The sequence below is a fragment of the Suricata suricatta genome, chromosome 16, assembly GCF_006229205.1.
Source record: "Suricata suricatta isolate VVHF042 chromosome 16, meerkat_22Aug2017_6uvM2_HiC, whole genome shotgun sequence".
Lineage (NCBI taxonomy): Eukaryota > Metazoa > Chordata > Mammalia > Carnivora > Herpestidae > Suricata > Suricata suricatta.
This window is the reverse complement of record NC_043715.1, coordinates 22,826,311-22,854,068: the sequence shown is the minus strand read 5'-3', so window position 1 is coordinate 22,854,068 and position 27,758 is coordinate 22,826,311. Positions and strand designations below refer to the sequence as shown.

Below are 27,758 nucleotides of genomic sequence, written 5' to 3'. Positions count from 1 at the left end.
AAGGAAATGGTACATGCTTTATTATTGTATTATTGCTAAATATCCTCTGTCTTTTACAAAGCAACCGTAATGATCTTGATGTAAATTCCATTTTCATCACTCTCTAGTCAAAACTCCCCAGTGACTTGCCATACCATGAAGAGTATATGCTCTAATCTTCAAGGCTCTGCATGGTGTGTCCTCTGTCCTCTGTTCACCTTTCCCCTGACCTCACGTCCATGACCAATTTGACCTCACCTCCTACAACTCCCCTCTCTCTTCGCTCTGGCCCTGGCACTGACATTTTTGTTGCTTACGGATCATTCTGCCCATGTGCAACATCATGGGATTTTGTACTTACTGTTTTATCTCACTCCTTCCTTCATATCTCTGCACAAGTGTTACCTTATCAGTGAGGGCTTCTTCCCTAATCACTCTTCATGAAAGAGTGATTTCCTTCCTACCACTCCCTATCACCTTAACTTACCTGTTTCACTCCTACCATAAGACATACTACAAATTTCACATACTTGTCACATATCTGTCACCCCTTACCCCACTCTAGTAGAAAGTCCACAAGACCAAGGATTCATGTGCGTTCTCTTCAGTATCTCATGGTGCCTGCCACAGTGCAAATGCTCGACAAATGCTCTGTTGACAACAGCATCTATACCATACTAGAAGGTTCCATTTGGCTATAACAATCCCAATTTGTATACTTTTCAAAGCTTGTGTTTTTCAATATAACATTTTACATTGTTAGAAATGACTATTGCTCTTCCTTTAATATTTTTTCTTGGATTTTTAACATATCCCTTCATGCATATTCAGGTTAAAATATATCATCTTTGTGTCAAGTTCACAGTCTCCCCCAGTATTACAAGGTACAGCCCTATCACCTTGCTGTTTTTTTTAAACTTTTCATCATATCGTTTCTCTAATTTAGGAGAGTTCCAATTTAACCAGTTGCTTGAAACACAAGGAAATACAAGGAATTCTGTGAGTCAAGGAATCATTTTTTTCTATACAATACCAAGTTTTCAGCTCTAGAAATTGGCACCATCTTTTTTAGGATAAACTTTTTTTTGTTGTTAAAATAGGGAATTGGAATGTGTGACCACTAAGGTCACTTCTGGGGCATGGAATGGCATCTGATGAGGCATCATTTTAGCTCCGTGGATATTCCTAGAGTACTGTCTGATCATATTTTTATATCCATTGTCTCATTAATATGTTTGCTCTTGTGAAAAAAAAAAATGGAGGTGGTTAACCCTTACAACTGTACCTAAAGGAAGCCCACTGTTAAGTCACAAAACCAATAAATACTGAAGCCAGTATTGAACTCCTGTCCATCGGATTCCAGAGCCAGCACCATTTCCATTTTCCCATTTGAATCTAATAGTATATGTTAGGAAAAAGAGTGAGAAATTCTTTTCAAATGATACTGCGTTTGTTTGTTTGTTTGTATCTCTTATGGCTCTGGGTTTACAGTTTGCTTGGTTGATTGATTGAAAGCTGACTCCCCAGATGGCTTATATTGAATTCAGCTGGGATTCTTAGACTTTCTTAATATATTACTGAAAATTATCAAAAGGCTTAGGGAAATAAAAGTTCTGGTGAGAATTTACATGCTTAGCTACTTTTCAACCATGTCCCTTGAGAGATTCCAGAGAATATTCCTAGTACTATGTCTTTGAGGAATATATTAGTAAAGAGAACAATGACATTCTTTAGAAATTCTGTAAAAAATATGATCAGAATTTCTGTAGGTCAGTAAAAACATTGGGTAATACTGCCACTTAACTGCTTTGTGAATCCAATGAAGGTGATGAGACTCCAGAATGGCAGGAACCAAGTGATGACTCGGACCTGCCTGATACAAGGTAGATAGACGTAGGGAGCCTGATGAGTGGCAGAAGTCTGAAATGAATAGTTACAATAAAGAATCACAACTTCTCAAATAGTTTCAATATCTTCACCAGTTCACAGACTCAGATACCCTAGAACAGAGGAAGGGAGGTGGCATCATCTTACTGCCAAAATTTTATACTAAAAATATTCCTCGTAGCTCTTGTCAAAGGGTACTATAACTAGTTCCAAAAGTTAGTGTCCACTGGGAAGGAGAGATTGACCTCTCTTTTGAAGGTTTCAAAGGTCAGATGCCAGAACATTGTTACAAGACTCCACTGCTTCCTTTCTAGGAAAAGTTAGTTATCTCATCTTTAGATATATAAAATGCATCTTTCAAATATTCGTTAATCCTTATACTATTAGGTACTACTACACAAGTTAGACTGAAAACAAAGAGGATTAAATCCTTGCTTTACAGAATGGAATAAAAAAGGAAGAGAATTCCAAAAATAGTAATAATAAATTTTTGCAAATAAGAGAATTCCATCTTTGCTCCTTCCCAAACCATCATCTGGAAGAAGGGATGAGTCCCTATGTCAGAATTAATTTAAAAAGTAAACGAGATATTTATTCACCTTTCTTTGGCCACCATGATCTGACCAAAAACCTGGATCACAATGAAGTCAAAATTGTTTTGACTTCTCCCAACCCCACAGTTGTGAATCCAGCTGGCATGGGAAAATGGGGGCCTCCCACACTGCATCTTTCTTTTTTTTAATCTTTATAACATTTTATTTAAATGTCAGAATAGAATCCAATTCAGGGCTCAACTCATGAACAGGGTATCATGACCTGAGCCAAAGTTTGACACTCAACCAACTGAGCCACCCAGGCGTCCCAACACAGTGTCTTTCTTACCAGCGAAATAGTTTCTTTAGCTCCTTCTTTAACTGAAGACAGAATTAAAACAAAAATATACCTCTTTAGCAGGAAAACTATATCAGAATATGGAAAAAAAGCTCTAATAAAATGGGGAGAAATATCTCATGCTAGATATCAGAATAACATCATCTGGACTCTACCCTACCACCCTCACCACCACTATCACTACTCCACCATGCACACACATATCCCTCAAGGGAGCATCTTTGGATTTTGGCCACTGTCTTCATTGTGTTAACTCTTTATCACACACACACACACACACACAAAGGATTCCTTGTTGTATGGAACATTCAGAGTAATGAATGGAAGTAGAGATACTGAAGTTAGACAGGAAAGGTCTTCTATCATTATTAAGTTCCATAGCCACTTAATGTCATCCATTTTGGACCTTTTGATTCCAATGCCATTGACTTTGTCAACATATTTTATGGGCTGTCATGCTACACCAGAATTATTGAGAGTGCCTTCATTTTGTACTTTGGTGAAGCCTTTTCTTCTCAGTATGAGTGAAACTTAAACTTAGTATTTAAGTTTTAGTTGTGGTGCTAAATGCTTGACACACATTATTTTATTTAATTATGCCATTTTATCCTCAAATGTGCATGAAGAATAGTTATCGTCACCATTTGGGGTACACATCAGGCCAAATATATCGAACACCTTTCTTGAGACTGAGCATCTAGTAGCTGTTAAAATGAGAATTCAAACTCAAGTCTGTTCTTCTTATAACTGCCTTCCTTCTATGTGGCTTTTTTTCCTGTTTCTCTATGGAATAATTAATAATTCTCCCCTTATACCTGTTTTATATCCTTTATACTCATCTGTCTTACCTATGTGTTATCATGTGGGTCCCCTCGCATCCTAAGAGTTCAATCAGAGCACTTTTCACCACCAAATAATCTGGTACTAATGAGATGCCTAGAATAGAGAATATACTAAGCAGGTCCGTTCTTGTATTTATTTGGAAGGCTTCTATATAAGATATACATAGAGTTAAAATACTTAGAATTGACACAGAGATGATTGATTTTCATTTGCTGTGGGGCAACTGGGAACAGCTTTTCAAAGCAGGTAGCGTTGGAAATGAGCCTTAAAGAATGGATAATCATAATAACATCAATTATTTGTAATGCTTAGGAAGATGGAAAAGGTGGTTAAATGAGAGGAAGATGGGCTATGTGTAAACGGACATTCCAGGGCCCTTCTAAGCTGATAAACAAAAATACTCACAGTGCTGAATTTACCAATATATCTGTCACTTGGCTTCGGGTCTTTGCAAGTTAGTGTTTATAAAGTTAAATGCTGAAGATCAGAGAGCTGTCAGGAGTGAGGTAGAAAAACAGTGACATCTCTCCTGACCCAGGCTAAACCAGAACACACAGATGGGGAAAAGGACATGCCGATACTTGGCTCGGATGGTGTGCAATGAACCAGATAGAATGATCCAGTGCGACAGCCTGGAATGTGTCAGAGTAGATTAGGGACGGAGGTCAAAGGTAGCCACAGAGTGTCTCACTAGCTGACAGTTCCAGAGCGAAAGTTCCGGCGGACAGCCCCCGAGAGGCCTGGAGGCTTCGGGCTCTGCTACAGCAGATGGGGAGTCCCTGGCTGCGACTCCCAGGTAAGCTCAGTGCGCTCTCTGAGGGCATAAGCACAGTCAAGTCAGAGGCTTGGGGTTTTTTTGTTTTTTTGTTTTTTTGTTTTTAAGAAGTAGGAGGAGGGATGTAGGGTGCTCTAATTAGCTGGACCTATTTACACTTCTAAACTGTGAAGCCAGTCTCCTCACAGGAAAACCTAGTGTCTTTCAGCTGCATTTTAAAACCTCGTTGGTCGTTGGTCGTTTCAAATACTGATCATCTAGCTTTCCACAACATAAGGTATTTATAAAGGGGAAAAAAGAAAAAAATGTTGGTGGAGGAGGACATGGAATTTTTGGCACATTCTGGGGACAGCAAATGGTGACTGTTGTTTGAATGCTATCAGGACAAACTGTCTCCATTTGTCTACTCTTCGACAGTTTGTCTCCATCAGCTTTGGGCTTGCACCCATGTAGAACGTTTTCTTCCTTTTCTCCAGCATAGCTACTGCGATTCCTTTCATTCACCTCACTTGAATGCTCCAGAATTGAGGGAAATAGTCCCTTCTGTGTTAATGATTAATAGGCTTCTTTTGTGGCTGAGTCAGGGCAGGATTTCCAAAGTGAGAAAAATAAAGAAACTACCGGAACAAAACGGAAGTAGAGAGGAGGATGCGTCCTCACACAGAATGCCTTTATCCTGAAATGGGCTGTGTGATGCATCAGCCACACACAGATTTGAAATGACTGGTGCATGCACAGATAAAATCAAAACAAAGGTCAGCCTCTGCCCTTCCTGTCCAATGCAGTTTCATTACAGTCACAGCCATTTCTGAAGATTTTTGTCTTGATGGTCTCAATTTTCTTGGAATGTACATTTTGTTTGTTTATGCTGTTTATTTACTTTTTTTTTAACCAAGGCTGGATGGAAAGTAAACACTCGATCTGACAATAAACTATTGAACTGCTGCTAACTTTTAAGCAATATGCTTGGTGCTTGTACATGGTACCTAATTTGTTTGACTTTAGTTTTTGCTACTCTACAGATGAGTTATATAGAATGTTTCATATGATGAGTTGGTTATAAAATACAATATGGGAGATATACAAGCTTGCGTAAACCTCATTAAATATTTGCATTTTTAATTTTCCTATTTACAAATAATTTTACAAATTTATGTGGAACAGATTTGTTACTCATGATGCCAGGCATTTGGCCTCATGGTCATTTGGTCTGAGGGTTGGAATAGATTTTAGAGACTTTTCCCTTAGCATTTACCTATATAGAAAACATAAATGTTGCATTGCACGTAGACCTCTAGACTCTACTTAGTCCCTAACTTAACTGTGTGACCTTGAATAGAGCTCTTAATCTAGCTGGGCTGCATGTTCATGAAAAAAAAAAATAGGATTTATATAATTTAATTCAAGATCCCTTCACAAATTAGTAGTCTAAAATCGAAAGCCCCACAATCTCAAGGCACGAATTTTTGCTTTGTTGTGTTATGTAGGTAGAGTCCAAGTAAACAATCACAGCAATACCATTTATGGAAGTAGGGATGCAGGAGATGGGCAAACCCTATCAGCACTAACATTCAATTAATGTGCCATGTGCTCTCATCATTTCTAAGCTTCACAATGTCTACCATTTCATATTTTTGTTACACACAATCCTAGTAAAACTCAGGGAATTTAAGTTAACCTGACCACACACAAAGTTTGTAGGTACCTAGGATTCAAAGACCCATATCTGTGGCCCCATAAGCTGCTATCATGTGATTATTGACCCCTGTCATTATTCTAGCCATTGGAAAAATATTTAGAGTGCTATGCTAATAAGAATCCCTGCCCTTGAGAATTTTAATATTTAGCAGAGCTAAAAAAAATCATTCTGTTCACAGTATCTGTTTATACATGCCTTTGTTATTGGACCTTGCCAGGGAAAGTTCAATGAAAATTCAAATAAGATAGTAATTACTTTGGGTAAGATGAATATATGAAAGTAATGGACTTGGTAAGAAAGATGTATTGAAAAGAAGGCATCCAAAGTACTGAAAGTATAGACTTCTGGTTGGGGAATAATGTTTCTATGGATGCTCTAGCTCTGTGGAGTTGACTACAGAGTTCTTTTTCTCACTTTGCTTGGCATCTCTTCTTTCTCATTCTGCCAAAGTCTAACGTAGTAATTAAGCCCACAGAGCCCTTTGGTGTGTTACATATGCACCCCTTTCGACAGAGGATAGAGAACATTGCGTATGAGGGAGCTAGTTGCTCATAACTCCAGAAAACACGTCTCTGTTGTGTTGACTTGTGCTGGACACAGAGAAGAGTCTGCATTCCCTTTTACATTTGCTGGCACAATGTAAACTCTGGTGTATAATGGATTATGTTACATATATCAAATTATGAAGTGCACAATTCTTTTTAAATTTCTTTAAAGGGTGCCCTCTTATCATTTTTTATGCATTCTAGGGCTATGGTAGACATAAATTTGTCATTTGAAATTCAAATGGTTATAGTTATAAAGCTGCTGACTCGTAAAAACAGGAAATCTAGCATATATCAGGATCAGAATGCAATGCATGATTTGCTAAACTTTTATGATAATTTCAATAAATTATTGAATTAGCTCTGTAGTTTTACAAATATGCTTGAAAAATGTTCAAATGGTTACAGCAATGAATAACACTTTTTTGGTCTTTTGCCTTACTCAGAAAATAAATTTCAGCTGACAAGCAAGTTTGAAACACAGAAGCCACTCATCAAAAGAACAATAAAATTCAATTATTTAAATTTTTGCAAGGTCCACTGGAAAACTAACTTAAACTCTTATTATCAATCTGGCTCTTGCTGTTCTGAGATAGTCAAAATGTTATTGACTTCAGCATTTTTCCACAAAAAATCTTTAAAATTAAATATAAACTTCATGCAAAATAGTTCAGACTGATAGAATTTTAAAGGATATAATTGTGACCACTAGAAACAGGAATTGGAAAGAGACCCAGGATTCCAATGATAACGGAAATAAAATTCATGTCAGAGAGCATTTAATATTTTGCTGACATCTGCATCATCTTTTGGGTCTATTTATATCAGTATGGACCAATTGGATCATAACACAAACTTGAATGAATCTGTCTTTTTCCTCTCCTCTAAATGTATAAGCAATATGCTAGGGTTTACTAACACTTCTGCGTTTAGATAATTCAAGACCTCAGTTGACTGATTTTTCTTCCTACTTACTCTTTTTTGCCCATATTTTAATAGAAATAGTAAGCTAATTCAGCATTTCTGGTTTGGGAACCACTATTTTTCACTCTGTCTATAGGCCTGAATTAACTAGGTAACAACTAATATCCACATCATTGAACAGAGATCTCCTGAGATCTCTCTTAGCTGATATATTTATTTTTTACTGATATAAGTGTATATCACAAAACAAGCCTTATGAAGCATTTTCTCTGTGCAAGGAATGTTGTTCAAAGGTAGAGATACTTTGATCTACCATCACAGCTTAGATCTCTTGGCATTTGCTATTCATAAAGTAGGAGTATCCATCCACTCCAATTTTTATCCTTTTGTACGCTTACATGCATCTAAGAGTAATATGCAAGGGAACAATATAGAAATATTAAATGGAAGGTTACATTGTATCTTTGGGACAAGAATGTCATACTCAAGGTCAAGGATTGTTTAAATTTTTTTTACATTTATTTATTTTTTGAGAGATAGAGTGATACAGAGCATGAGCAGAGAGGGTCAGAGAGAGAAGGAGACACAGAATTGGGCAAGTGTTTAGCACAGAGCCCGATGTGAGGCTCGAACCCACCAATGTGAGATCATGACCTGAGCCAAAGTTGGACGCTCAACTGACTGAGCCACTTAGGCACCCCAAGGATTGTTTAATGCAATATTAGTTTTATTTAAACAAGTTTAAAAGTTGTTGACACGGTCACTGATATGAATGGTGGAAGTTGATTCACTACTTAATTCTCTCAGCAAGCCTGTGAGGTAGGCAAGAAATAATTATTTAATCCACAATAGTAAGTAGAGAAATTTTAGTCCAGGAACTTTCTCAAACTCACAGTTGGCAATTAAAAACAGAGGATGCCCATTTAAATTTAAATTTCTGATAAATAAAGAGTAATTTCTAGTGTTAACAAGTTTTTTTACCCATATTTGTGATATTCTTATACTAAAGTAAACAAAAAATAATATTTACTTGAGGTTCAGATTTAACTGGGATCCTTCATTGTATCTGACAACCATATGCGTAGTTGAAGCAGAGTTAATGAGATTCAAAAGCTTATCTTAAGTTCAACTCCAGCGTACTCTCTACGATATCATGCCAGCTTCAAATGGTGACTCTAAGCCATCACCGTTCTCAGCCACAGGTTATGCCGTAACCCAATATCCATAACTTAGATAAGCATCAAGGTACACACCATTGATCAAGTTACCTAACCAATACTACCTGTGTCAAATAAAGGACAATCATAAAGATTCAGACCAGGCCTTCTCTCCATGTGATCTCTCTAAGCCATGATCACATTACATTGTTTTCTTCTTTTGCCATCCTGGCTTTATGCTATTTGCACTCCATTGCCATTAACCAATACAGATGACTAAATTGGTATGGAATTTGATGAAAAGGTATTGAAATCTAGAGAGAAACAATTACCTTAAACCTGCATTTTGATTTAAATCCTTCTTCAAAGAAGGAAAATTATAAAAGATCTTCATATTCCTGGGACAAATACATTGACCACTTCTTACCATTTCTTAATAGAAAAGAGGAAAATAAAATACGTAGTGAGTACTCATAAATTGTTGGCTCAGTGCTATGCATTGCTACATTTCACAGGTCAGGGGAAAAATAATTAATGAGGTTATTTCTTCCCATCATAGAAAGGAGTCAGATAAACTTTTTTTTTAAATAGTTTATGTCAAATTGGTTTCCCTACCACACCCAGTGCTCTTCCCCACAAGTGCCCTCCTCCATCACCACCACCTCTTTTCCCCCTTCCTCCTTCCCCTTCAACCCTCAGTTCATTTTCAGTATTCAATAGTCTTTCAAGTTTTGCGTCTCTCTCTCTCCCCATCTCTCTTTCCCTCTTCCCCTCCCCCTGGTCCTCCCTTAGGTTTCTCCTGGTCTCCTGTTAGACCTATGAGTGCAAACATATGGTGTCTATCCTTCTCTGCCTAACTTATTTCGCTTAGGGTGACACCCGCAAGGTCCATCCACTTTGCTACAAATGGCCAGATTTCATTCTTTCTCATTGCCATGTAATACTCCATTGTGTGTGTGTGTGTGTATATATATATACCACAAGGAGTCAAATAAACTTAGATCAGTACTCTATACATACAAACTATTCTGTCCATTTCATATAAAAATCTGAGGGACAAAAAAGTAAAACAGTCCTCACAAATTTTATTAGGTAAGTTTTAAATGGTTAATATATCATAGGCATCAAGCACTTAAAATGGGACTCAGAGGGGCACCTGGGTGGCACATTCAGTTAAGCATCTGACGCTTGGTGTCTACTCAGGTCATGATCTCATGGTTCATGAATTCAAGCCCCTTATTGGGGCCTGCACTGTTGCTGCAGAGCCTGCTTGGGATTCTGTCTCTACTTCTCTTTGACTCTCCCCGCCTTGTACTCTCTTATTTTCTCCAAATAAATAAACTTAAAAAAATTTAAGCGACTCAGAAATGCCCATTCCAGCCCCAGATACTTTCCAAGTTCATAGGGAGCACAGAGTGCGTGAGATTATGTCCCCTCAAAAGGCACAGATGCCTGGAAATCAGGAGAAATGGCTCACATCTGGAGCACGTCAGTAGCAGATCCTGTGTTTTCAATAAGCAGGGGCAAACCACAGTGTATGCATACAGTAGAAGCCTAAAGTGTGGCAGTGACAACAATCACTTCTGTATTGGCATTCAGAGAGAAAAGTACTTGTCAAGATCAAAATGCTAATCAGAGCTTGCTGGGAAAGTCAGTTGTTCCCAGCTGCAGCCAAAGCAGCAGGATGCTTGAAGCAGCTGTACAATATATTAGCACCTAGTCTTACCTGAATTGTCTGTGGAAGAGTGATCCGAAAATGCTCAGGAATAAAAGCAAGGAAGTAGATGTTGCGTGAACATCAGAATGACCACAATTAATTCTATTCATTGGAAGTGAGTGTCAGTAAGTCCAGGTCCCACCTGAAGGGAGGACATCATGCAGTGGCATGAATTCCCTGGAGATGAGATTGTAGGTCCATTTTAGAGGCTGCTTGCCAGAGCATGTAATCCACTTAACACATAAGACATACTCAATAAATATCAGTTGAAATCTGTTAAAAAGAAAACCAGAAGCCCAAAATGGTAGGCCAAGTCTGGCAAATCAGGAATGAATACCTAACCTAACAGCAGTTTCAACTCTCTGAGAATGTAACCTTTAACCGGTCAGTAGGAGATATCTTGGTCAATACTAGGAAATTTACCAATAGAATCCTGCTTCCCTCAGGATGACAGCCATCTTGCCAAACAATACATTCCTTGCTAATAAATGTCTTTATTTTTAAGCCCTCTCTCTGCAGTTAAAAACCTTTTTATTGTTGTTGTGGTTTTGTTTGTTTACCTTTGTGGATCATCTCTTTATTTTCTAGATGGGATGCTATCTGATTCATGAATGGGTTAATATTTACTCAGTTGAATTTTTTAATTCAATAAATCTAAACACCCTTTAAAAATGGTTTTCTAAAGGTTTGTCCTGATAGGTAAAATGGGTGTAGTAATTTTTTTTAGTTTTGTTTTAGTTTCTGTAAGTTTTTCTATGTTAACTTGTTTTGCAGTGACTAATGAATATTAGTTCTTTTCTGTCTTTCTGTCTTTCTCCCTTAAATCTAAGTATTCCTAGGTATTGAAATATTGCTCCATCATATCCTTTAGACTATTCAGCGATTCTTCCAACAGCCTGAATTAACTCATTCACTTTCTGCATCCAAATTAAAAAATAAATATTATTTTAATGTTAAATGATTATAAGCAAAAAATCATTGATATCCTAATGGAAAGGTTTAAGATCCTAGAGAATGAGGATTATCCTAACAATGATGATTTTGGACTCTGTTTCTTGTTTTAATCTATAAATCCTCACCTCACTGCACAATTCCTTTTATTCATGCAAAATAGTGATATTAAACCTACAGTACAGTGTTTTTTCTCTAAAAAGGTATAGAACATTTTAAAATGAGGTATTCTTTTTAAGGGACGTATTTGGTTGCAAACATCATTTTAGGAGAGAAATGGAAAAAGAGAACTTTAGCAATCTCAATAGATGCATGTTACAGGGACTTCCAAGAATTTACATGGTAGTTATATGAGATGCTTCTTCAGAGCTCTGATTTATGGATTCCAGGTATCAGTTCTCAGTTGCTACCTATACTGAAAACTCCACAGATGATTCTGGTGCACTCCAGTCTGTACTGATCACTGGTCTACAGATAATCAGACAATAATACCAACAGATATAGCTCTGTCGATCTCCAACTGTATTTATAACCACATCAACTTAATACATATAATTCCAGTCTTCGCTTTTATACCTTTCCTATTTGAGAATAAAGAGACATACGGTCTGGTAAACTGAACCCCTGGAAAGTAGCCCAGACCTGTCATAAGGAAGGGAAATTTTTTTGATGGGGGCGAGAGAAGTGGCTTTAGAACTTTCTTCTTATCCCATCAAGCCATTTGGCTGCCCATCCGTCCGTAAGCTCCCTAACAAACACTGTCTCCTCCCTGTTTCCCTTCCTGAGGAGAATTTCGTGCTGATCAAAATCTTCTCAAAGTCCTCAGCCCCTCCTACCCCACAGGAATGCCCCTATTTGGCCAGGTACTCAAATCAATTTGCCTTTGCTTGAACCTCCAAGGGAGATGTCATACCGTGAGTCTTTCTTGATGCCTGAGATTTGTCCAAATGTATGACACAGATTCAATATTTCTGAAACTAAGGCATGTGTTTTGGCCACAGTTTGCAGTGTATTTGAGCTGTTCATTTTCTGTCAAGAGGTTTCTTCGGTTCCTTCTGGCTAGGATTGACTTTGAAGCTGATGGATCATATTTCTGTTTATTTAATAAACATTGACCTTCTAATATGTTTATGGAATAACTCTAGAACCTGTGGACAATTAAAAAAATTGGTTAGATGTGCTCCATGACCTTAGGAAGCTTATAAATTTCTATGGGTAAAACAGATTCGTTCCACTGGTAACTGTGAGAGTTTAATATCATAGTAGTCACTCAGTAACTATTGGTAAATTAAGGAGGTACTAGAACAGAGTTGTCCGCATACTACTGAGGAAACTAGAGGAAGGGTTGTTGATTTTCATATTGTGAGACAGAGAATACCTTTCTTCCCCTTCTCTAGATATTAAAATCTGATGCACCTTCCAGACTGTCCTTAACCGTAAATGTCGAAATGAAAACTTGAAGCAGAAGGTTTTGCCTGAGTGAAATAGGGAGGTGGAAAAATGCATAATATATTTGAGAAATGATGAGCAGATTGTGGGATTAGCGATGTGGGGAATATCAGGTGGAGTTAGGTTAAATATAGAACCATAAGATAAACACAGTGTGGGGAGGGCAATTTGTGACAAATAGCACGACCCCTAAAAACAATAACAGCAGCAACAACCCAGCCACCAACCCCTTAATTTCTTCTCCTGTGTGTGTTTTCTCACCTCTGCTGTGTCTGTCCTACCCTGCTCCTTACATATTTGACAAAGTCTGAGGCATTGCCTTGGTGATCTTATGAAGCTAATACTCTTTTTAGAGAAAATATAAGAGAATTGATCTCTTTTCTAATGAGCAGTCCAGACCATCTTTAGCTTCTCCCGAATATGGTCAATTCCATCCTATTTCTTGTTAGAGTTGGATGGACCAATGGATTTGTCATTTCCTCTTTAAGATGTACACTCCTTGAGGAAGGATAGCTTATTTGGTAAGTCAAGCGAAGGGTGTCAAAATCAATTCCCTCCATGCATAAAAGCAGCAGAAAGTAAAAAACTGAGCTTTCAGGGGCTTGAATGGGTGGAGCTTTGTATTGTGCACATGAAAATTAGATCCATAAATCAAATCCTCAACATATTTACATTTTATCCTTAGAAAAACATTTTGGGTCCTCTCACTGTCTCACATGTGCCAATAGTCAAACTTGGAAGATACTTTTGATATTGAAAACACATACGTATGACTATAAGAGGAGATTATGACCTGAGCAGAAACCAAGAGTCAGGCACTTAACTGACTAAGCCACCCAGGTGCCCCACTCTACCTCTGCTTCCTTAGCCATTGCCAGATTTTTTTGTTTCACAGCTCAAAAGCTGCATTGGATAGGGTGTCTGAAAAAATTGCTATACACCGCCATTGATTAAAGATGTGAAGGGTGCTAAATATTGCCTAAGAACTTTCCTCATCTAAGAAAAGGGATTATTATTATTACCTCCTTTATGAGGAAACTGTGGGAATTAAATAATCTAATGCGACTGAAATTTTTGGTGGCTCAGAGAGGTATTCTGCATTTAAAATTCTGTCACTGAAATTATTTTTTGAGCTCCCATCTATGCCAGGCAATTTGCTAGACACTGAGGGTTTAGCACGAGAACAAAAGATACAAGAATACTTATTTCGTGAAGATAGTATTATAGTGGATAAAAACAAGTAATAAACAAAATATGTAAATAAATTAATAAGTAATGACAAGGGCTACATAAAGGAATTAAAGTTATAAAACATAAGGAAGTATCCATGCAAGGTCTTCTGGGAGATATCAATCTTAATTTGAGATTAGTTAAACAGGAAAAGTAAACCCTATGACAGTAAAGAGGAAGAGCATTTCTCATGATGGGAACTTCTCAGTAAAACCCCCATTTAAAAAAATTTTTTTAATGTTTTATTTATTTTTGAGAGAGAAAGAGAGAGAGAGAGAGAGAGAGAGAGAGAGAGAGAGAGCGAGCATGAGTGGGCAGGGGCACAGAGAAAGGGAGACACAGAGTCGGAAACAGGTTCCAGGCTCTGAGCTGTCAGCACAGAGCCTAACACGGTGCTCGAACTCATTAACATGAGATCATTACCTGGGCCAAAGTTGGAGGCTCAACCTACTGAGCCACCCAGGTGCCCCCAGTAAAAACCCTTAAAGGTTAGAGTAATCAACGACCAAAAGGAAGCCACAGTAGCTTGAAAAAAGTAAGGGCTATAGATGTAAACTATGGAGTGGTAGGAAATAAGATAAGAAAGATCTATATGAGCCACATTAGGTAAACTTGGGTAGGCCATCGTAATGAGCTTGGATTTTATTCTCATGTAAAGAGAAGCTCTGGAAGAGGAGAGCATGGCCTGACTTAAGTTTTAAAATGACGTTGCTTTTACAACACCAAAGACTTAATCATCCATTTCCTATATAAAAGGTAGCTAATTTTTTGCATGGACCTCAAGTATATTGTAATATAGAGGTGGAATTTAAGGAAAGGTATTAAGCAGGCTGTGTTGTAGCTTATGGGCAAGTAATAAATTATATCATTTATCTTGAATGTATCATAGATACGCTGCTATATAATGATTGCCACTTCAGATAGCTGTGAAATTAGGTGATTAACTAGTTGTTACATAACCTTCTAATTTCTCTATAAGTCTAATTACATGAAATAGAAGTTGGGGTTCTGATTTTTTACTTTGCTTATCTATTTGGAGTGTCATTGTAACTACTACATTGTAAATGATGGAAAATAATTGCATATGTTAAAAAATAGTGTTATATTCTAAAATTAAAAAAAGAGTAAATTAGAATTGCAGAGACATTTATAAGAAAAATAAATAAATAAATAAATAAATAAAATGACATCAATGGCTTCTGAGTGCAAAAGAAATTATAGAGGAGCAAAAGTGAAAGAAGAGAGACTACTCCTCCAGCACGGTGGCTGATGGAGATGGGTTGAGTTTGAATGTTAGTGGAAGTGAAAACGGATTGCTACAGAATAGCACTGGTCAGTATAACTTTCTGTGATGATAGTCTACATCTGAGCCCTTGGTATGTGACTAGTATGATTGGGTTTCACTCCTTAAATTGTATTTAATTTTAAGTGATGTACATTTAAGTAGACACACACACCACTACTGTTGTCTCCATTGAGCTATATAGCCTTAGCAAGTGAACAACTGGAATCCAACTGATGTAACTTCAAAAGTCCATGTTCTTAACTACTGCCCTACAGTACCTCATTTAAAACATGCTAAGAGCCATTCTTGAGCTTTTGCGTTTCTGACTCCTTCTGGGCTCCCTGACACACAGAAAGAATAGAGTTAATGCCACCCAACACTTCCCCACACTTAGTGCCTCTCCAGAGGATTGCAGCCTTGCAATTCCCATTTTTGATCATAGCATGTAGTATAAAGTGGGGAGGAGAGACACATTTACTTTCTCAGAACACTTAGCTGTGCTGGTAACGTATTTAGTACCAGAGACCTGCTTTAAATTATAAAGAGGCTGCATTTGAAACTGTCTCTTTCCTGTTGATTGTTAATTTATGGCATCATTATTAGTGACAACAAATAGCTTCTCTGGGATGGCACAAATGCAATTAGATTGTCACAGACTGTCAGTTGTTGTATTTGGGTGTGATTTTTTTTTAATGCATCCCTTATATAAGCCTCTAATGCTAATAATAATGGAAACAGGACTTGCTGTTTTCTTTTTAGGGGTTGGGAAGTAATTATAAGCACATTCTTACATTCAGAGTAGGAACTGCAGCAGTGAAGTTGCAGTAAATATTGGGGTCCTCAAGATTCTCCTTGCTTATTGCTGACTTTAGTAAGAGCCCAATAAATATTTTAAATAAAAATTACATGAATAATGTAACAAAAGGGCCTTTAAAAATAAAACTCCAGAATGAATATATCTGAGTGTGCACTTTTTCTCAAGTAACCGCATTGGTTGTTGTATATTTACTCCAGTATTTCTCTCAAAATATGTTTAAGTTCCTTTGGGAAAATATTTAGTATCGTCTATGAGATTAGTTGTTAAGGGCAGATGATTGCTGGCCTGATGGGTACGTGGGTTGGTGGGGGATGGTCTGAAGGAGCTCTGGAAACTCAGAACATAAGGACTGAAAGACTTCTGACTATCTCTGTACTGTAAACCTGTCCACTGGGCACAGTGAGTGCGATAGAGATCAGTGAGAGTGCCTTCTGAGTCCCTTGCACTGTTTTAATAAACACCCTCACAGAGGATCCAAACTAACCTTTAGAAATAACCAAAACCCAGACCCACCATGTGGGTGAATAGTGTAGATGATTCCATTTGAAGAGGTTTGTCTTTGTTCAAAGATGCAATGTGATTATAAATACATAAAACTAGCTCATAAACTGGAATGACAGCAAGAGATTCCCAAGTATTCTCTGAGTCTAAGTGATTCCATTGGATATTTGCTGGATCTACTCTAAAAGAGGGAAAAGACTAATAAAATTGAGAAATCCAAAGCTTCCTCGAGAATCTCAGCAGCAACCAACAATATCTGAGAGGTGTCCTTCTAGAAAGAGACCCAATTAACTGTTCTCTTCCTACAGATGTTCAGGAAACTTCTCAGTAGAAGGGCTTTGGTGATATTTTCACTCAGCCATATTCATCTTATTTGTCTCTTTTACAGACCCTTTTGTGTTGCTTCAAATAACCTTTGATAGTGAAGGAAAAGGAGAATGACAAACACCTAAGTTAGTTTCAAAAGTCCTGAATCCTAAATTATTCGGCAGGAAAAGAGAAAGTTGATAGTTCAAATATTACTCTCTGGGATTGGTCTGCCTTCGTGTAGTTGATTGCATGAAAACCTGCTGAGCAATTATGATGTTCTAACTCCTGAGCCAGACCTGGGAGAGATGTGTTTCTTTCCTACATAATTATTACAGTAAATATACTGCTAGTAATGAGATGCCAGTCCATTGCCAACACTGTCCCTTGCAAAGTGTGAGACTTATTCCACACTAAGAAAACTCATTACTCATAAATAGTTCAGTACTTACCAAGCACAGAAGACTCATATTGTGCTGGATTCTACCCACACGGGTAACAATGGTCAGGTGACACTGACTACCAAGTTACCAAGGCACTTGTTCTTCTCCATTGAAGATGAATTGTCTCCAAGTCCTAGAACTCTGATGACTATGGTCTTTGCTGAACTCAGGACTTAGATATGCAGTAGGAAGATGAATGTAATATAGTTGTCTCAAAATTAATATGTCCAAAAATCATGTTTCTTCTAGTCGCCAAGCATCTTTTTCCTATGGTCTTCATCCAAGGTATGTCCTCACCACTTACTCAGTTGCTCATCACAAGACCCCAGTGTTATCCTAATCCCTTGCTTTCTGAACCTCCACATCGAGTTCTTTATCTGTGTGTTCTCACCACATTTTGAAAACATCCGCTTTGGTCTACCTTCATTGCTACCACCCTAGTCCAAACTGCACTCACCCATCTGGACCACAATGATACGTAACTTGTTGATCTTTTCTCTCCCACTCTTATTTGGCCACATATCATTCAACAATAACAGATGGAAAATGCTACCAAAAGCAAATCATTCTGAAAAAAACTCATTTGATCACTATTTATTGGATACCTAAATTTTAAACTTCACACATGGCCTAAAACAATCTCTCATTTGATTAGCAAATAGAAGAATACCTCATTTTATTGTGCTTTACAGATACTGTTTTTTGTTTTTCTTTGTTTTGTTTTACAAATTGAAGTTTTGTAGTAACCTTACATCAAACAAGTCTAATGTTACCATTTTTCCTAACAGCATTTGCTCACTTCACGCCTCTCTGTCACATGTCAGTAATTCTCACAATATATCAGACTTTTTCATTATTCTTATATTTGTTATGGTGACCTGTGTTCATCAATTATCAGTCATAGAAAGCTCAAATGACAGTTGAACATCTTTTTAGCAATGCAATATTTTGTAATTAAGGTACATACTTTATTTTTTTCTTCTTTTTTTTTTCCTTCATAATATTTTATTGTCAAATTGTTTTCCATACAACACCCAGTGCTCTTCCCCTTAAGTGCCCTCCACCATCACCACCACCTCTTTTCCCCCCTCCCCCTTCCCCCTCAACCCTCAGTTCATTCTCAGCATTTAATAGTCTCTCAAGTTTTGCATCCCTCTCTCTCCACAACTCTCTCTCCTTCCTCCGCTCCCCCTGGTTCTCCATTAGGTCTCTCTTGTTTTCCTGCTAGACCTATGCGTGCAAACATATGGTTTCTGTCCTTCTCTGCCTGGCTTACTTCACTCAGCATGACACCCTCAAGGTCCATCCACTTTCCTACGAAGGGCCATATGTCATTCCCTCTCCTTGCCATGTAGTACTCCATCGTGAATATATACCACATCTTCTTGATCCATTTGTCAGGTGATGGACATTTAGGCTCCTTCCATGTTTTGGCTATTGTTGACATTGCTGCTATGAACCTTGGGGTACATGTGCTCCTATGCATCAGCATTTCTATCTCTCTTGGGTAAATCCCCAGCAGTGCTATTGCTGGGTCATAAGAGAGTTCTATCGATATCATACTTAAAAAAAAATTACACTGTCCTGATGCAGGATTAGATGCTAACCGATATGAGGATTTACTGAGAAGATGAAATAGAAAATTCTTTTATTATTATTTTAATTTTTTATGTTTTTTATTTATTGTTGAGAGACAGAGAGAGACAGCGTGAGCAGGGAGGGTCAGAGAGAGAGGGAGACACAGAATCTGAAGACAGGCTCCAGTCTCTGAGCCAGCTGTCAGTACAGAGCTCGACACGGGGCTTGAACCCACGAACCGTGTGATCATGACCTGAGCTGAAGCCAGGCGCTCAATCGACTGAGCCACCCAGGCACCCCTAGAAAACTCTTTTAGACATGCACGTTATTGAGCACATGTGAGAATCATTTTTATGAGAAAGAAAAATACTGCACTTAATAGACTACACTATAGTATATTGCACAGTTTTAACACTATTACACACTTAATAGAGTACATTATAGTGTAAACATAATTTTTATATGCCCTGGGAAACCAAAAAACTCACTTGACTCACTTTATTGCAATATTTGCTTTATTGTGGGTGCTCTGGAACCAAATCCACAATACCTCCAAGGTATGCCTGTACACAACACACAACGGTCTTTCCGACTTCAGTGCATTTGTGGCTCCCCTACCGGCAAATCTCTTCCCAGGCTTCTCATGTGATTCCCTGGTTTCTTATTACACTCACATCTCTTCAGCAAAACCTTGACTATAAACGTATCAGAAATATAAAGACTAGTGAAACAAGCCACTCACAAAGGAACTAATATTTTACTATTCCACTTATCTGAGGTATCCAAAAAGTCAAACTTATAGAAACAGAGAGTAGAATGGTGATTTCCAGGAGTTAGGGGGAGGTGGAAATCAAGAGTCACTGTTCAAAAGACATGCATTTTCACTTACTCAAGATGAATGTATTCTAGGGATTCGATGTACGACATTGTGCCTACAATTAAGGATACTATATTATATACTTATAATATTTCTAATACTTATAATATTTCTAACATTTGTTTATTTTTGAGACAGAGAGAGAGAGAGAGAGAGAGAGAGAGAGAGAATGAATGAATGAATGAATGAGCAGGGGAGGGGCAGAGAGAAAGGGCTGCCAGCTGAAGCTGGCTCCAAACTCCGAGCTGTCAGTCTAGAGCCCTATGCAGGGCTCGAACTCAAAGACCATGAGATCATAACCTGAGCCAAAGTCATATGCTCAACCAACTGTGCCACTATACTTATAAATATTTAAGATGTTTCATGTTAAGTGTTATTATTCAATAATAAACTGTAAAACGTCCCTTATTACTCTATCATATCACCTGTTGAATTCCTTCTTTAAATTCTTGCTATCAAAAATTATTTCATTCATTTAAATATCTGCTAGAATATAAATTCTGTGGGGCAAGGAATGATATATTTTGGTTCTGCTGTCTTCCCAGAGTCTAGCATATGGATCAGCACAGATCTGATGCATGTTAAATATTTATTGAAGGAATAAATGAAGGAGTCTTTGGTTCTGAATATGTAGACCCTGTTAGAATCAGTCTACTAAGGATATGTCATTAGCACTCAGGGAACCTTCTCGCTTCTCTTCACAAAGGAATCCCACAAGGAGGCAGTCCTCACTTCAGAAACTGGCGCAATAAAGCTATTGAGATTTCAGAAACACAACACACATTCTAAATATAGTGCCAAGTGTTCAGTGATTTCAAAATAGCTCTCCCGAGGGTGTTTAAAGGCCTTCACTCAAACAAACCACCTCACAAATTAATTTGCTAGTTTTAAATCTCTATTAATGCAAATTGACTTAATACAGTAAACATATACAGACGAGCATACTGGCTTCCCCTTGCTATCTCCTCGCACTGAGGCAGTGTTAACAACTAGCTTTGTACCGAGACACAACTTCCATATAGAACATTGTTGAGCCCTCCCTTCTAAGCAGACTGATTTTCCTTTCCAGAAAGGAATCTCACACTTGCTTTAAAAGGTGATGTTATAATTCCCTGCATACATCTTATCCCCAGGAAGACAGAAATTGACATGATATTTCAGCAGCAAGAAATTTTTAGAATAATCAGACCTTGGTGTTGATCAGCTTGAGCAGACGTGTGGTACAGCCAAGTTGTGTAGTGTCAGCTACTGCGAAATGTAAAACTCACACAGGAAAGATGGAATCACTTGCTCACTGTTCTCTTTGCCTGAAATACACACATTGCATCCTAGTTCATGATGCCCAATGGAAGGCAAACTTAGGATAAAGACAGAAGGGCAGACACATTTTCTTGATCTCCAAATGGCAGAACACATTTCCCACAAAAATAATTCTCACATGAGCTCAATACTGTGCATGTCTAACAGAGTTTTCCATTGTGTCTTCTCCCTCAATCCTCATAGCACAGAGCATTGAGCCCTGTATGGAGATGAAGTGTCATTTCTTCTTCCTTTAATTAATTTCAAGTAGGGATAAAGGTAATGGGGAAAATATCCTGAATTTTAGGGGAATAAAAAGTTAAAAAATGGAGCAGTGTAAGACATTTTGAATTTAGTGTTAATCTTTAGGATGTTCATTGACATAAAGATTCAAGCTTCGTGCATCAAGTAAATGAGTAAGTCAAGAGTATGATCATGCTCCTTTACAGAGAAGACAACTAAAGCCAGAGAAATTAGATACTTACCTAAGTCTATTATCTTATTATACACACTGTTCCCCAGCTACCGTGCCAGCCAGGCAAATGCAAACACAATTTGTAAGTGAAAAAAAAATAGGATCACAGAAATTTTAAGGATTAGATAGGGTATGGTTAGTTGTTGAACTTAAAAATCAGATAAAAATAAGGCTTCAGTTATTAGTTATTTATGTAACAACTAAGACATCAGTTAAATAATGGTTTAGTGTTATCTTCATTGTTTTCATATTCTCTTTCTTCCCCCACTTAATGGAGGAATGGCAGGAGGAAAGCACAACCTTTCTTCATCCTCCATTTTCAATCTTTGTTCCTGTAAATTGAAGTAAAATAATCACAGGCAGCTGACGATATTTTGTGTAGTTTGCTTATTTTTCACAGGTTACTTTTTGGTAAAGATCTAAACGTACCTTCCATAACTCCATGGTAATTCTAGATTGTCTTTGAAATTAACATTTTGGCTTTTTTTCCCCCACAGAGCTGTAGAGTTTTTAATATGTTTTTTTTTTAAGTTTATTTATTTTGAGAGAGAAGGAGAGCACAAATGGGGGAGGAGCAGAGAGAGAAGAGCTGGGAATCCCCAGCAGGCTCCAGGCTGTCAGTGTAGAGCCCCTAGGGCTGGATCTCAGGAACTGTGCATCAAGTTCTGAGCCAAAATCAAGAGTCAGGTGATTAACTTACTGAGCCACTCAGGTGTCCTTGTAGAGTTTTAATAACACCAAATATTTGTCAGATTGAGTAGTGATCTGTATGGTTAATAATCATAAACTCTTTAAGTATCCAAAGAGCAATATTATAAAGAAAAAGCTAGGGCAGGTTTGTGTGTGTTAAAGACAGATTATGTTCGTCAAATATCAGACTGGACTTGGAAGCCACTATCATTTGGCACCCAAGACACTTAAAGATTAGAAAGGACTGGTCTTTAGAAGGAGACTGTGGAAGCATCAGCTTTTATTTCTCATATCTTAAATTTTTTATTATTAAAATTTTTTTAATGTTTATTTACTTTTGAAGGAGAGAGAGAAAGTCACAGCATGAGCTATGGAAGGGCAGAGGGAGAGGGAGACGCAGAATCTGAAGCAGGCCCCAGGCTCTGAGCTGTCGGTACAGAGTTCAATGTGGGGCTTGAACCCACAAGCTGTAGGTTCATGACCTGAGGTGAAGTTGGACACTGAACTGATTGAACCACCCAGGCACCCCTCTTGTATGTTGAATTTTATTTCTGAATTAGAAGCTAATTTCCCCCATGAAGTGTTTTTCCACATAAAAGAAAAATATTTGTATGTGCACTGTTCAATATGAGAGCTACTAGTCACATGTGGCTATTAAGCAATTGAATTGTGGCTACTTCAAAATGCTGTATGTTAGAAGAATAAAACGTACAGTGGTTTTCAAAAACTTAATGCAAAACAACCTCATCAATATTTTTTATTATTGATGCCATGTTGAAATATTGGATTTTTTAGTGTATTGAGTTAAATATTATTAATAGTCATTTAACTTGTTACTTTTTACATTTTATACATGGACCCTAAGAGATTTAGAAATTCCTGGGTGGCTCATATGACATTGCTGGCTTAAATATTTTAGAAGTGAATTTGGAAATTGCAAAGGTGTAACTGCATGTTCCAAAATCCTCTTCACCTGACACATGTTAAATGCTGAGCTCCACTTTGCACTTGGGAATACTTATCCTGTGATATGTGTAATTTATCTTTGAGATGTCATTTATTTCAACAGTTTTTAGAGAAAAAATGCTCATAAAATGTACCATTTTTCTCTGGGTCGCTCAGTCAGCTAGGCACCCAACTTCAGCTCAGGTCATGATCCCACGGTCTGTGGGTTCGAGCCCCGCATCAGGCTCTGTGCTGACAGCTCAGAGCCTGGAGCCTGCTTCTTCTTCTGTGTGTGTCTCTCTCTCTCTGCCCTTCCCTGGCTCATGCTCTGCCTCTCTCTCTCTCTCTCTCTAAAATAAATAAACATTAAAAAAATTTTTAAGTACCATTTTTCTCTTTTTCATAGAATCTTAGTAGAGACCAAAGAGAATGAGAAAAGTCTGCTCAGTTTCATAAGTAATTAGGTTAAAAGTGGGCCAGAAGTAGTTGAAGAATAGGGACATTGTACTTTAAGATGTTTGGAAGCCCGCTGACGTTTTTGTTTCATAATTCTGTGAGACATTTGATATAAGGGAAGGTTCACAAGATAAAATTCTCCAAAAAAAAATGCAAAACCATATACACAAGATGGCCTTTGGAGGGAATATAGAAGACTAGAGTGTAGGGAGATGCGCTTTTGTGTTTGAAAAAGTCATGAGGCACCTGGGTGGCTCAGTCAGTTAAGTCTCAAGACCGGTTCAGGGCATGATCTCGTGGCTTGTAATTTCTTTCTTTTTTTTTAATATAATAGTTTATTGTCAAATTGGTTTTCATATAACACCCAGTGCTTCTCCCCACAAGTACCCTCCACCATGACCATCACCTCCTTCCCCGCCTCTCCCTCCCCCTTCAGCCCTCTGTGCGTTTTCAGTATTCAATAGTCTCTCATGATTTGTGTCCCTCACTCTCCCCAACTCTCTTTCCCCCTTCCCCTCCCTATGGTCTTCTGTTAGGTTTCTCCTGTTAGAGCTATGAGTGCAAACATATGGTATCTGTCCTTCTCCGCCTGACTTATTTCGCTTAGCATGACACCCTCGGGGTCCATCCACTTTCCTACAAATGGCCATATGTCATTCCCTCTCATTGCCATGTAGTACTCCATTGTATATATAGACCAGATCTTCTTGATCCACTCATCAGGTGATGGACAGTTAGGCTCTTTCCATGATTTGAAGTCCCGTGTGGGGCTTGGGGCCTGGAGCTTGGAGTTTACAGGCTGCTCCGGATTCTGTATCCCCCTTTCTCTCTGCCCCTCCTCTTCCTGTGCTCTGTGTTTCTTTCTCTCTCATTAATAAAAAAAATTTTTTTTTAATTTTCAAGAGTCCTTTTTTGATGTAATCAATGAGGGTAGATTGATGATTATAAGTGGCTTCTATTCTCCCCTCATGATTTATACGTATAAGTAAATGTAGGTTTTTTACATTATCCACAGTCAAGACACAGACTTTATCTGATGGTATTTCTTTATTAAAATACAAAGTATTTATTTTAATAATTATCTATAAAGCTTTTAAATACTAGCCAGCAGTCAGTAGAACTTGTACATACTTCATTCTAAGAACCAAAAATCATCAAAGGACTAAAGTTTCCCAGTGAACATGGCTAATGTGAAACACAGTTAATTTTTTTCTAGAATTACATGCATAATCTAGTCTATACAATAGACACAGGCTATATGAGCCTGAGGCTGTGTCCATACAATCTGGCTCCCAGGTAAATTTTCAGCCATTTCCCCTTTCATGGCTATAAATACCATATGCAGATCTTGGCTGTCAGCTCCCCCTGGGGAAATGGAATCTGAAACTTTGTGAATTGTATTGAGATGCTTTAGGATATTTTGCCCATAATAGGACAAGCATAATACCTTTAATTTGTGATGCAAAATGTGTCCTGGTAAATTTTTGCAAAAACCGACCTCAGAAGAGTGAAGAATGCCTTTTGTCACTCCCTAAGCAAGATAAAATGAATCTTTATACTTCTTTTGGCAAAAGGATTCAAGACCCCCCCCAAAAAAGTCTTCAAAAGCAGAATAAAAGGATATGTAGTGCTTTCTGTAGGAGATGTGGAAAGGAATTTTTATCGAAATGGATAAAATACATTTTCAAATAGAAAATATTGATTTCCCTGAGCATTTGTGCAAGAAAATTGAAAGAGTAAATGAGGAGTCAAAGTCATCACAAATAAGAAGGAGACATTTCACTTGAAAAATGTTAATAAAAGTAAAATATATGGAATATATCAGAAATTGGCCTGCAAATGACAAGCAGAGCTGAAAACATATAGGCAGATGCCCGTTAAGGTGCCAAATATTGAATGCACTGGGAAAAGTACCTATCAGGGAACCAAGATGATTTTCAATGAATTTAAAATGAAAACTTTGCATTGCATTCACAGTGTAAAAATGTCTCTTAAATATTGTCACAGTAGAAAATTGTTTTATCAATAAGAGTTTGTTTGGAATACTGGTTTCATAGCCCTTAAGACTTGAGAATCTGTGAATTTATCTCTCTCTAATCTGGGGTCAGAATTAATTTAGGTAATTCTTGGTAACCAGTTATTGTACCTCTGTTTCTAGTAATTTATTAATTCAACAAGTGTATTGAAAGCAGGTACTCTGTATCAATTATTATGCTGGTTTAAAAATATATGGTGGGAAGCGTCTGGGTGGCTCTGTCAGGTGAGTGTCTGAGCTCAGCGCAGGTCATGATCTCACGATTTGTGGGTTCAGACCCAGCGTTGGGGTCTCTGCTGACAGCTCAGAGCCTGGAGGCTGCTTAAGGTTTTATGTCTCTCTTTCTCTCTCTGCCCTTCCTCTACTCAGTCTCTCTCTTTCTCTTCCTCTCTCTCTCTCTCATAAGATAAACATATATATGTATATATATAAATATGATATATGTCATACATATTATATAGTATGGATAAAACATAATTTGTCTTCCATTGCTTGTAAGAAAAAATATATGTATTTATTTATATATGTGAATATACATCTACATATATACATATGTACATACATACCTATGTATGACTACTATAACTACTTATTCAGCTATTACTGGTGTGATCATATGAAGACGTGACTGAGGCATGTGGTCAAGTGCTGAGGTTGAAAGGCTTCTTCATAAAGGTAGCCAGTGAGTTGAGATTGGAGGCAGCAATAAGGACTCAGAAGGGAGAGAGGAGGTGAGGTTATACAATGCTCTAGGTTGAAAAAGCAGGAGTGTGAAGACCTTAACTGAGGAAGGATTGGGTGGATTGTAAGGACTAAAAGAAATACATGTGAATAGAAAGAAGACAGGGAGGAGAGGCATAAGGGGTTGGAAAGGGATTATATATTTTATGTTGTGTACAATGAAATCAGAAAGATTAGAGATGTTTTTGGGAAAAAAACATGGAGCTTTACCATATAATAATGGCTGATAGTTATTGAATACCTATTAAGTGATTTTGCATATATGATCCCATTTAATAGATTGATGACTCATTGGCTGGAGAGAAGAAATTGTGACTTAGTATCTTTGAGGTATAAGACTTGAACACTTAATCCTACAAAACTGAATAATGTGTGGTGTCTTCTAAGCATATTTCGTTCTTTTCCTCTTGAATATTCACAAGGTATATTCCTATATTAAGAATTCTGAGAAGTTTATGTGAAGCTTTAACTTTACTAATCCAGTGTGTCCCAAGTATCCCACGGGTTTTAAATTCTGTGAAATACTTTTTCTTAAGTGGTGAGCTATGGAATTTGTAAAATTTCCTAGAAATGTCTTATCAGAAATGTTGGGTAGAATATAACTGCATCATCCATGGTTCATAAAAAGACTGGCAATGGTGAGACATTGGATATTGGATGAAAATCTTTGAAACTAGTAAAAAAAAATACAGTAGTATAAGCACCATGGACCCTTGAATGTACAACTAAAATGTTTTCAGTGCTCTCCAAGATTTCAGAAGCATGCCATCATTTTCTAACCATAAACATGAAATTTAGACGTCTTAAACAAAACTCTGGTATCTGCCTGATACATTTTTGTTTGTTTGTTTAACTTGTTAGACAAGTCACTTATCTATTTACTCTCACAAGTATTTGGGGGCTCAGAATTGGAAGTAAGAATGTATTTTAAACCCTTCTGGAAAACATGAAGCCACAAATAGGGGCAGAGGATTAGCCTTGGCCAAGGCTCTGGCCACAGGCCTTTAGACACTCTGTAGTCTTGGGCTTCACCAGCCTGCTGACTTTAGTTCCAGAAGTCTCTTCAGAAGAAAATTTTTCCCGTCTGCCAAAATGTATGTCAGTGCTTGAAAATCTGCAAGCACGCATGGCTACTAATCTCATTTTCTTGTTGGGCCCATTTGAGTCATGAAATTCATTGCTCCTCAAGGAATCCACAAGAGCACTAACTCACTGTGGTTCCTCATGCTCCTGGCACACCCCAGATTCTCATGAGTGATCACC

General features: G+C 37.7%; 2 long non-coding RNA genes across 2 annotated transcripts in view; one reads left to right on the top strand and one right to left on the bottom strand.

The window, feature by feature from the left end:
• Positions 1-8,260: 8,260 nt before the first annotated feature.
• On the bottom strand, positions 8,261-17,445 carry LOC115280999. The gene is made up of 4 exons (XR_003904027.1): positions 17,409-17,445; positions 12,282-12,516; positions 10,427-10,690; positions 8,261-8,355 (listed from the first exon to the last, which is right to left on the bottom strand). It is a non-coding gene; the product is annotated as an uncharacterized LOC115280999 (long non-coding RNA).
• A 143-nt stretch (positions 17,446-17,588) lies between these two features.
• Positions 17,589-27,758, top strand: part of LOC115281253 — a 46,656-nt gene continuing 36,486 nt past the window's right edge. Inside the window, exon 1 of the long non-coding RNA XR_003904193.1 lies at positions 17,589-17,684. This is a non-coding gene — a long non-coding RNA (uncharacterized LOC115281253). The remainder of the gene's footprint in view (positions 17,685-27,758) is intronic.